Source organism: Rhincodon typus, chromosome 30, assembly GCF_021869965.1.
Source record: "Rhincodon typus isolate 14 chromosome 30, sRhiTyp1.1, whole genome shotgun sequence".
Taxonomy (NCBI): domain Eukaryota; kingdom Metazoa; phylum Chordata; class Chondrichthyes; order Orectolobiformes; family Rhincodontidae; genus Rhincodon; species Rhincodon typus.
The window spans coordinates 35,038,020-35,049,761 of NC_063361.1; positions in this window are offsets into that span (position 1 = coordinate 35,038,020).

The following is an 11,742-nucleotide window of genomic DNA, read 5'->3' on the forward strand; positions in this document are numbered from 1 at the left end:
CTCCTATGATGCTGCTTGGCCTGCTGTGTTCATCCAGCCCTGCACCTTGTTGTCTCGGATTCTCCAGCATCTGCAGTTCCTACTATCCCTGAAATACTGGTTTCTGTTTTGCTCCCTTTACCTCCGGGATACAGTTGCCTTAGGGAAGGTGCACTGAGGGTTCGCCAAATTCATTCCAAATTGAGTTGCCTACGGGGAGACGTTGTGTAGAATAGGCTTCTGGATTTGAAAAGATTAGGGATGCCTTTAGTGCAATAACACTCTGGAAAGAGTTTAAACAAGGTTAGCTGTCAAGGAGCTGAAGTGTCTAGAACTAGGGGTTTGAAACCTTGGAGCAAGGGTCAGCCACTTAGCTTCTGTGACTAGTGGTGGGTCATTAACATAACAAATGAAGGCATTCTTACAGACAGAGTGGCTGTTGACTGAGTGATTTGCAATAGTAGACCTACATAATTGATGGAGTTGCAACTTTAAAAAATGAATTATGCTGTACACTGGCAGAACCTCGACAAACAGTGTTTCAGTCAAACTGCAAAGAAGGCGAGTACATCCAACTTCCACCAAATCTGCAACGCAGTTCAACCTTTTCAATGCTGCTCTTTATCTAAGATAATGCAGTTGTTATAGTTTACTTAGACTTTCATCCATTATCAACTAGGCAGCAGTCAGTAACTCTATTCACAAGAAAGTACTGTAATATCCAACATTCACTGATGCTGAACTTCATCTGACACATCTTCTGCACCTAAGTCAACAGATGATATGGTTCAGTTGTCATATGATCTTCACACCCATCCACTCCCTCCCAGCTTGCCGTTTGTTTTACTCAGAGGGATTTAAACATATTTGAACTTTACACAAATCTGTCACTGGAACAAGATCTGGAAATGCTAATCAGCCATAAGCCAGGAAAATAAAGCAAAACTGAAACATTGGATAATGGTGAGATTAGTGGCTCTGAGCTGCTTGACTTCAGTCAAGGGCTAAAGACCAGAGGAAACAAATTGTCCAGTAAAATAGCAGATGGGTGACCCAAGATATCTGTTCAATAATGAAGGGCTTTAATAGGTATAATAAATTTGACAAGATGTGTCCACTTTACACAAGGCAAATAAGATGGTCCCAAGTTAAAAAAAAACAAAAATGAACAAAGGAGTTTCTCCTGAATTTTATGTGCATCCTACTACTATCTGGAGAAGTGAGCCAAATAGTATTGATGCAGAGGGAGAAAATTTTGATTCAAAGTGAGAAACAGTCTCATGTAGGGCTTAAACACCATAGATTAAATGGGCTGACTGGCCTTTGTTGTGCTGCATGTACAATGCAGCAGGGAGAAGGCAAGCAGGAGATGTAGAACCAGATTTATCAGTCATAATACATTTCCAGTTACAGGGAAGAACCAGCAGAATTTTTTTAAAATTCATTAACAGGACGAGGGCATCACTGGCTAGGCAGCACTTATTGTCCATCCCTAATTGCCCAGAAGGCAGAGTCAACCACATTTCTGTGGGTCTGGAGTGACATGTGCCAGACCAGGTAAGGATGGCAGTTTCCTTCCCTAAAGGACATTAATGAGCCAGATGGGTTTTTGCAACAATTGACAATGGATTCATGGTCATCATTAGACTCTTAACACCAGATATTTATTGGATTCAAATTCCACCATCTGCCATGGGGGGATTCGAACCTGGGTGTCTGGAATAACAGTCCAGCGATAATACAATTAGGCCATTGCCTCCCCATCTGCACTCAATACTTCAAAAACTATGGGTCCAAACAACATTCCAGAATTAGTACTAAAGACTTGCGTTCCAAAACTTAGCCACATCTCTTGCCAAGCTATTCTAGTACAGCTACATTTACTTGGCACTGCAGAAAATTGCCCATGAAGGTCCTGTCTATTTCTAAAACTGGACAAATCCAACACAGCCAATTCCCACCCAAGTCTGCTGTCAATCATTAGCAAAGTGATGGAAAGTGTTATCAGAGTGTGCTATCAAGCAGCACTTTTCCAATAACTTGCTCACTGAACTTAGATTGGATTTCATCAGGCCCATTCAGTTCCTGACTTCATCAACATGGACAAGAAAGAGCTAAACCGTAAGGTGAATACAGACCAATCTCAAAATCAAGGCAGCATTTGACAGAGTGGGGCATCTGGTTATGCGGATTATGCTGCTATAAATCTTACCTCGATGCTTATCCAGGGGCTTCTTTGTAGTTTGTGGTAAGAGATACACCAGAAATAAATCAAAAGGGGCATTTATCTTGGATAAGAAGATGAAATTTATTACATTCAACTAACCACACAAAGGTTACATTATACTGACAGTAACATGACTGTCTCCAACCAGAACTGCATAAAGCTCATCCAGTGACTGTTGTATATGTGTGGGTGGAACTTCAGTTTAACTCCTAGATTAACCCTTTCATTTCCATTATTTTGTACAACTGCATCAAGAAGCCTCCGCAAAAAGTTGGAGCCAATAGGAATCAGGAGATACTCTCCACTGGTTGGAGCTATACCTAGCACAAAGGAAGATGGTTTTGGTTGGAGGCCAAATATCTCAGCCCCAGAACATTTCTGCAGGAGCTCCTCGGGGTAGTCTCCTACACTCAAGTATCTTCAACTGCTTCATCAATGGTCTTTCCTCCATCGTTAAAAGAAAGTCGGAAGTGGGGATGAACATTGTTCACTGATGATTGCACATCACCATTCTTGACTACTCAGATTCTTAAGTAATCTGTGCCCACATGAGGCAATACCTGGACAACATCCATTCTTGGGCTGACAAGTGGGAAGTAACATTTGCACCATACAAGTGCCATCTGCAACAAGAGAATCTCACCATCTTCTCGTACCATTAATTGCATTACCATCACTAAATTTACCATGACAAAAATCCTGGACGTTGACACTCATCATAAACTGAATTGAACTGAACCAGTTATACATTATGGCTACATGAGCAGGTCAGAAGCTAGGAATCCTGTAACTCCCTTCCTGACTTCCCAAAGCCTGTCTACCATCTACAAAGGTGAATGTCAGGAGTATGACAGAATACTCCCCACTTGCCTCAATAACTGCAGTTCCAACAACACCATCCAGGACAAAGCAGCCCACTTGATTGGCACCAAATCCACAAAACATCCACTCCCTCCACTGTGGCAGTAATGTGTACGTCTACAAGATGTATTGCAGTAACTCACCGAAGTTCCTTCAATAGCACCTGCCAAACTCACCATTTCTACCAAGAAAGACAAGGGCAGCAGATTAATAGGAAAACAGCCACCTTTAGGTCCTCCTCAAAGTCATGCAGCATCCTGACTTGGAAATATACTACTGTTCCTTCATGGTTACTCAGTTAAGATCCTCAACCTCCTTCCCTAACAGTACTGTGGATGTACCTGACTCCCATAGACGTGGGCAGCTATTAACCAGCAATGGCTACATCCCATGAATGAAAAAAATCTTCCGGTCCAATTTCTCTATCAAATGGCACCTGGTGAAGAGAGATTTTGGATCATCACAAAGCTTTCAAATTTTAGACTAGAAGCCTAAAATTGGCCAAATGGGCCTGCTTCCACACTGTAGGGATTCCATGACACCGACACAAAGCCTTTCTAATGACACTGACATTACTCACATCGAGTAACAAATGAGTTTATAGTTGAACATTCCACTTACTTGGATTTGATCAGACGGAAGCCCTCGAGCAGTACTTCTCTGTTATCTTTTGCCCTTTTGCCAAGCTTTTCACCCTGCAGAACGTCACCCAAAAAGTATTCACAGTCTGCTCAGGGAAAGAAAGGATAAAAATTCATTAATTATTATCACCAGACAGATTTCATTTTAAATAACATACATACAGAGAGAATCGTAGAATCCCTACAGTGCATGTAGAGGCCATTTGAGTCTGCACCAATCTACAAACAGCATCCCACCCAGTTGCAGACCCCTACCCTATCCCTGTAACCCTGTATTTCCCATGGCCAATCCACCTAGCCCGCACATCTTTGGACTGTGGGAGAAAAGTAGGGCACCCAGAGGAAACCCACACAGACACACGGAGAATGTGCAAACTCCACACATGCAGTCACCTGAGGGTGGAATTGAACTCGGGTCCCTGATGCTATGTGAGGCAGCAGTGCTAACCACTGTGCCACCCATATAGTAAACAACGTCATGAAGCAATATACAGCGAAATGAGGTATACTTTGACGTGGAGTCATTGATGGAATGCAGGGAACTGGCACAAAATTCAGTGCAGAAAGATCCCAGATGACGAGATCATCAGAATTAGCAATGTCATTTTGAGGGGTTCTGACGCAGAAAAAATATCACAACTATTTTGAACACCTGAGCTTGAACGGCCAAATAGCCTACTCCTCCTCCCAGTTTGTAGGAATTTTCCTCAATTATCCATACAGCAGAGAAGGTTATGATTGTTGGGTTGGGGTGGACAAGGTCAGAAATCATACGATACCAGGTTATAGTCCAACAGGTTTATTTGAAATCACAAGCTTTCGGAGCCTCGCTCCTTCTTCAGGTGTTAGTGAGAGAGGTGGGGTCTGACACAGAATTTATAAGTGAAAGATCAAAGGGTCACACAACTGATCAGGGTGTATTAAACAAACCTAAGATGCTGTTAAATCTTCCATCAGTTTTAAAGTTTTAATGGATTAATATGTATATGTAATTCCCCAAATTTCTTTCACTTCTGTCTTTTACTTATATATTCTGCGTCTGATGCCACTTCTCTCACTAACTCCTGAAGAAGAAGCGAGGCTTCGAAAGCCTGTGTTTTCAAATAAACCTGTTGGACCATAACTTGGTGTGGTGTGATTTCTGGCCATATGGATAATAACCCTCCACTACCACAATACTCAGAATCACACTGACAAAATAGTCTTTCAATCCCATTTGGTTTGCTAATGTCCTTCAGGGAAGGAGATCTGCCATCCTCACCAGGTCTGGCCTAAACGTGACTCCAGGCTTACAGCCATGTGGTTGATTCTCAACTGCTGCTTGAAATGGCCAAGTAAACCATTCAGCGGTACCAATCGCTACAAAGTCTCAAAGAAATGAAACTGGACAGATAACCTGGCATCGACCTAGGCAACAGAAAAGACAACGGCAGAAACAGCCCTGTTGACCCTGCAAAAGTCCTCCTCACTAACATCTAGGGACTAGTGTCAAAATTGGGAGAGCTGTGTTGATTGGTAAAAAGGTTATTTTGTCCTGGGTTTTTTTGAAGAGAGGTTATAAAGGCAGAGGTGACGAAGAGCGCACGGAGCTAGAAAGCTAAAACAGTTTAACAATGGAAGGGAAGTGACCAGTTCTCCCAGTTCAGGGTTTTCCAGGTTTTTGTAAGCTTCAGCAATCACAAGATGTTGGAGTTCAGAAGGGTTGCAAGATTCAGTAAAGGATTCCTAACTCACTTTCTCTGAAATCTCTCTGGATTGCTGTTCCCTCCTGCCTGTAAGGATCTGTGTCTGAATATATCTTTTTCCCAAGGGGTGTGTTTATGGATGTTGCTGTATTGGAACAGTTAATTACTTAATTTGTTGTATCGGGTCAGTTAAGTTTTCCAATAGGTAAGTGATTCTAAATTCTGCTTTCTTTTGTTTGTGCTTCAACTGTAGTGTTTAAATAAATTTTTATTTTGCTTAAAGCTGAATGGTTTGACCAGTTGCATCACACCATGAACATCCCCTTCACATCTACCTTTAAAATAAGAAAAAGGTAAGGGTTTGGTTACCTTCTTAAAATATTTTGAGGGGGGTCTGGCCTGGTCCATAACAGATTGGGGCTCTTGTCAGGATGATTCTATAATTCCAATTTAGATTTGGGGTCGTTAGGCTCAATGGTAATTAGTGGTAGGTGTTAGCATCTTTAATTTTGGGTTTTGAATTCAGTTGGTTTATATAAGTCTTTGTGTAGTAATGGCTCTTTCAGTCACAAAGAGTGTTCTAGGGGTGGAAGAAGTGACGTCAGGGCTGTACAAAAAGTGAGCAAGGCAAAGCTGTTGGAATTAGTAGACAAGCTGGAGTTGGGGCTACCAAGGAGAGGTGATTACAGCAATAGCTCGACATTTAAATTTGCTGGAAATGGCATCGGAATCACTGGAAATGTCTACAATTCAACTGCAGATGAAGCACCTTGAGCATGAAAAAGGAACTGAAACAGTTTGAATTATGGTTAAAAGCTGAGGAAAAAGAAAAGGAGAGGAAGGCCCTAGCAGCAGAAAGGGAGAAAGAGAGAAAAGAAAAGCAGAAAGAAAGAGAGAGAGTTTGAACTTCAGAAGTTGGCAATTAGACAGGAAAGTCGACTTAAAAGGATGGAGGTGAAGGTAGAAGTTAGGCTTAGTGAGGATGAGAAAACCCATTGTAGCCAAAGGCCTGGTGGGGATCTGTCTAAATATATCCAAGCATTGCCTAAATTTGACCAGAAGGATGTAGATGCCTTTTTCATTTCATTTGAGGAAGTGGCTAAACAAATGAAGTGGTCGGTGACAATGTGGGTTTTGTTGACCCAAACAAAGTTGGTCAGTAGAGCTAGTGAGGTAATTGTATCACTATCAGAGGAGGTATCTGGGCAGTACGAGGAGGTGAAGAAAACCATCTTAGGTGCATGTGAGCTAGTGCCAGAAGCCTACAGACAACACTTCAGGAATCTAAGGAGGGACCCTAGTCAAACATACATGGAGCTTGAAAGGATCAAACAAAGTGCGAGGAATAGAAATTGAGAAAAAGAGAAATCCTCAGGTGCTAAGGGAGAAATAGATCTCATCGAAGATAATAAAGATAACTTACCACAGGGTAAAAAGGAAGCCCTTGAAGGGAAACAGATCTTAAAAAGCTCAAGTGTTTTCACTGTAATAAAGTCAGCCGCGTGAAGTCGCCACGTTGGTGGTTTAGGAAAAGCACTGGGAAGATGGGTGTGGAAAACAGGATAAACCAGTGAACTTTATGAAAGTGGAGGCTAAAAAGCTGCACCAGAATGTACAACCTGGTCAAAGGGTAGTTGAGAAGGAAGTGCCAGATCTTCTTAATATTTATTTGCGAAGGTGAGGTTTACTCGCATAGGCCAGGAGCAGCAGGTAAAGGAGTTACAGTATTAAGAGTTACAGTAACATGTCAACCTTTGGTATTGAGAGATGAAGGAGATATGTCATTCAGAAGGACTACTACCAGGAAAAGTGCTAGTACGTGGAATTCATGGTGAGATGAGGAGCGTTCCATTATGTACAGTGACGCTGGAGTGTCCAGTGAAAGGTGGAGAAGTGGTGGTAGGAGTACTGGAGGAACTCTCAGCTCCAGGAATACAATTTGTCTTTGGTAATGATACAGCTGGATCACAAGTAGAAGTGCTGCCTACTGTGGTTGAAAAGCCAGTGCAAAATCAAGCAACTGAGATATAGGAAGTATATCCCGGGACTTTTCCTGACTGTGTGATAACAATGTAACAAAGCCACCAGTTGAAACAGGAGGAGAAGTCAAAAGGATACAGGTAAGGAAGTTGAAGTAGAATTAAAGACCATGTTTGATCAAATGGTTGAGAAAAAACAAGAACAGGTGGAGGACGAAGTGGATATTTTTAGTTCAGAGAAATAAACTGAGTTACAACAGAAAGATGAAAAACTGAAGCCATTATATTGAAAAAGCATGCACAGAAGAAGAAGAATCTGAATGCATCCCAGAATGCTACTATCTTAAAAATGATGTTTGATGAGGAAATGGGAGACCATCGCATGTTCAGGCGGATGAGAAATGAGCAGACCTTCATCAAGTTATATCACCAAAGGGTTATAGAAAGGTGGCGTTGCAGGTATCACATGAATTACCAGTAGGGTGTCATTTAGGCGTAAGAAAAACTCAAGCCAAAATACAATAAAACATTTTTACTGGCCTGGACTACATAAGTATGTAGTTGAATTTTGCCAGACATGTCATACATGTCAGGTAATTGGAAAACCTCAAACAGTAATAAAACCAACGCCCTTAATACCCATTCCAGCATGTGAGGAACCTATTACATGAGTATTAATTGATCGCGTAGGACCACCCCCGAAAACAAAAGGTGGGAATCAGTATTGGATGACAATAATTGGATGTGTCCACTAGATTTCCAGAGGTCATAATATTGTGCAATGTCACAGCTAAAAGGATTGAAGAAGAGTTACTTAAATTTTTCACTAGATACGGACTGCCCACAGAGATACAACCAGATCAAGGATCAAGTTTTACATCAAAATTATTCAGGGAAGTTATGGATAGCTTGGGACTAAAACAATTCAAATCTACTACATACCATCCAGAATCGCAGGAAGCATTAGAAAGGTGGCATCAAACTTTAAAGACCATATTAAGGGCTTATAGTCAAGACTATTCAGACAATTGGGATTAAGGAATTGCATTTGTATTTTTTGCAATTAGGGATATACCAAACGAACTGGCCAAATTCAGTCCATTTGAGTTAGCTTTTGGGCATGAGGTGAGAGGACCGCTGAAAGTAATTAAGGAGAAATTGGTGAGTCAGAATCCAGAGGCTACAAATTTGGACCATGTGTCAAATTTTAAGGAACAATTAAATGGAGCAGGGGAGTTGGCTAGGCAGCATTTAAAAGTAACACAGCATGTGATGAAACAGGAAGCAGACAAGCAATCAACAACTCGCAATTTTGCTAACCAAGATAAAGCGTTAGCATTACTTCCGATGATAGGTGAACTTTAAAAAGTAAGGTTTAGTAGACTTTATCAAATCGGAAGGAGATTGAGTGAGGTGAATTATTTGGTAAGGACTCTAGATAGAAAGAAATCTCAGCGAATATGTCATGTGAATATGATCAAAAGGTATTTTAATAGGGAAAAGAAAGCAAAAGGTGAATGTGGTACTGGTTACAACACAGAGTGAAGAACCAAGTTCATAGGATTCTGAATTGGACATCCCTCAAACTAAATTGGACAATGAGGAAGTTCTCAAAAATTGGGATAAATTATTGAGTTACCTTCCAGACGAAAATTGAAATGACCTGAAAGACCTATTACTGTCACATCGGGAGATATGTGGGAATAAGCTGGGAAGTACTAATTTAATTATGCATAATGTAGACATAAGAAATGCTGTTCCAATTAAGCAACATCCTTATAGAGACTTAACCTTCTAAAGTTGCTACAGGCTCAAAAAGAGATTGAATGCACGCTCCAAAACAACATAATCGAAGTGAGTTGCAGCGACTGGAACTCACCCATAGTACTGGTGCCTCGAACTGATAAATAACACCCTCACTGGGATCAGAGTCACCAGAGAAGAGGAGAAGAACAAATAGCTCCTATTCCTGGACGTCACGGTGGAATGCAGGACAAATGGGGAATTCCTAACAAAAGTACACAGGAAAGCCACACACACTGACCAAGTACTGAATTTCAATGTCAATCACCCTAACACACACAAATGAAGTTGCGTGAGAACATTATTTAAATGGGCAACAACACACTGCAGCAGCACAGAACTACGCCGAGAAGAAGGAGGGTACCTCTTCTAAGTATCCAACGACAACATATACCCAAAAAACTAGGTCAGAAGATGCCTACTACACGAACGACATCAGGAAGATACTGCACACCCCAACACACTCACCACGCTACCTTACATCGGGAACACATCTGAACTGACCACAGGACTCCTATGACCACTGGGCATCAGAATAGCACACAAACCCACATCAATCCTACGCCAACTGCTCACCTGGACTAAAGACCCACTACCCACTATGGATAGGACCAATGTCATATGCAAAATTCCCTGCAAAGACTGCGATAAACACTATGCTGGACAACAGGAAGGAAATTAACCACAAGGGTACACAAACATCAACTGGCAACAAAAAGACATGGCCAATACTCACTCATCTCCATCCACATGGATAAGGAAAACCACCAATTCTATTGGGACAACACCAGGATCCTGGGACAGGCAAAGCAGAGTCAAGCATGGGAATTCCTAGAAGCCTGATACTCCACTAAGAAGGCCATCAATAAACACATAGAGCTAGACCCCATATATACTCCATTGCAAAGGGAAACTGGAAGTGAGGTAATCCAGCTCAACGGACACCAGAGTTTAAATAACAGGCAGGAAGACACAACGACGCTTCATCGGAGGCTGCACTGAACTGGTTCGTTGTTGTTCCACAGATGTTTCATTACCCAGCAGGGTAATGAAACATCTGGGGAACAACAACGAACCAGCTCAGCGAGCCAACCAACCATAATGACCTGGTGAATTTTAGTCACACATAGAAGGAACATTTGCAGCATTTATCAGAATTATTCGTTTGGCTTCAGGAGGCAGGCTTGGGAATAAACCTGGCTAAGAGTGAATTCGCCAAAGCCCAAGCCACATTCCTGGGCCATGTTATCGGGCATGGACAGATGGCCCCATAGGATGTAAAAATAAAGGTTACTGGGGAGTCTCCCAAACCATTGATGAAGATAGCAGTACAATGATTCTTGGGATTGAGTAGGTTTTAATGGAAATTCGTACTGATTTTTAGCATTGTGGTTGCTCCACTGACTGACTTATTGAAGAAGTGCAGAAAATTTCAGTGGGCAGCAGGCTGTCAGAAGGAATCTGATAGCCTGAGAGCTGTGTTAACCACTGTCCCAGTGTTAGTCACACCTAATAAAGCCATTCAAGGTGGCTATCAATGCGAGTGATCTGGGTGTCTGTGCTGTACTCTTATAAGATAACGAGAAGATAGAAAGACCTATCGGGTATTCGTCCTGGAAATTGAACATTCATCAACAGAAATATTCGATGATTGAGAAGGAGCCCTTGAGCTTGGTGTTGGCGTTACAACATTTCAATATTTATATTGCCCGGAATGCACCTAAGACAATTGCACATACTGATCATAACCCATTAAAGCTTTTGGAGAAACTTAAGGACAAAATTCCAGACTGTTGAGATGGAGCTTATTATTGCAGCCATTCAATTTGAAAATTATACACATGGCAGGACAAGAAAATGTAATAGCCGACAGGTTGTCGCAGCTTAGATGAAGAAAGATGGAGGCATTTGGCAGGATTAAATGGACTAAAATAGAATGTACTAGTGAATGTGTACATGCTTAGAGTCAATGTAATATATATGTACTGTACAGTACTAATAGAGTAAGACCAAGGGTTGTAAAAATGAAGCCATCTTTGTACATTGATGGCTCAGTTTTTTAAAGGGGGATGGTGCGACAGTGCTGTCACTGTAAAATGGTTATTTTGTCCTGGGTTTTTTTGAAGAGAAGTTACAAAGGCAGAGGTGACGAAGAGTCCACAGAGCTAGAAAGCTAAAATAGTTTAACAACGGACAGGGAGTGACCAGTTCTCCCAGTTCAGGGTTTTCCAGGTTTTTGTAAGCTGCAGCAGACACAAGATGTTGAAGTTCAGAAGGGCTGCAAGATTCAGTAAAGGATTCCTAACTGACTTTTTCTGAAATCTCTCTGGATGTTATTCCCTCCTGCCTTTAAGAATCTGTCTGAATTTATCTTTTTTCCGAGGGTTATGGGATATTACTATATTGGAACAGTTAATTACTTAAGTTCGATTCAGAGACAGTAGGAACTGCCGATGCTGGAAAATCTGAGATAACAAGGTGTGGAGCTGGATGAACACAGCAGGCCAAGCAGCATCAGAGGAGCAGGAAAGCTGATGTTTCGGGTCTGGACCCTTCTTCAGAAGAAG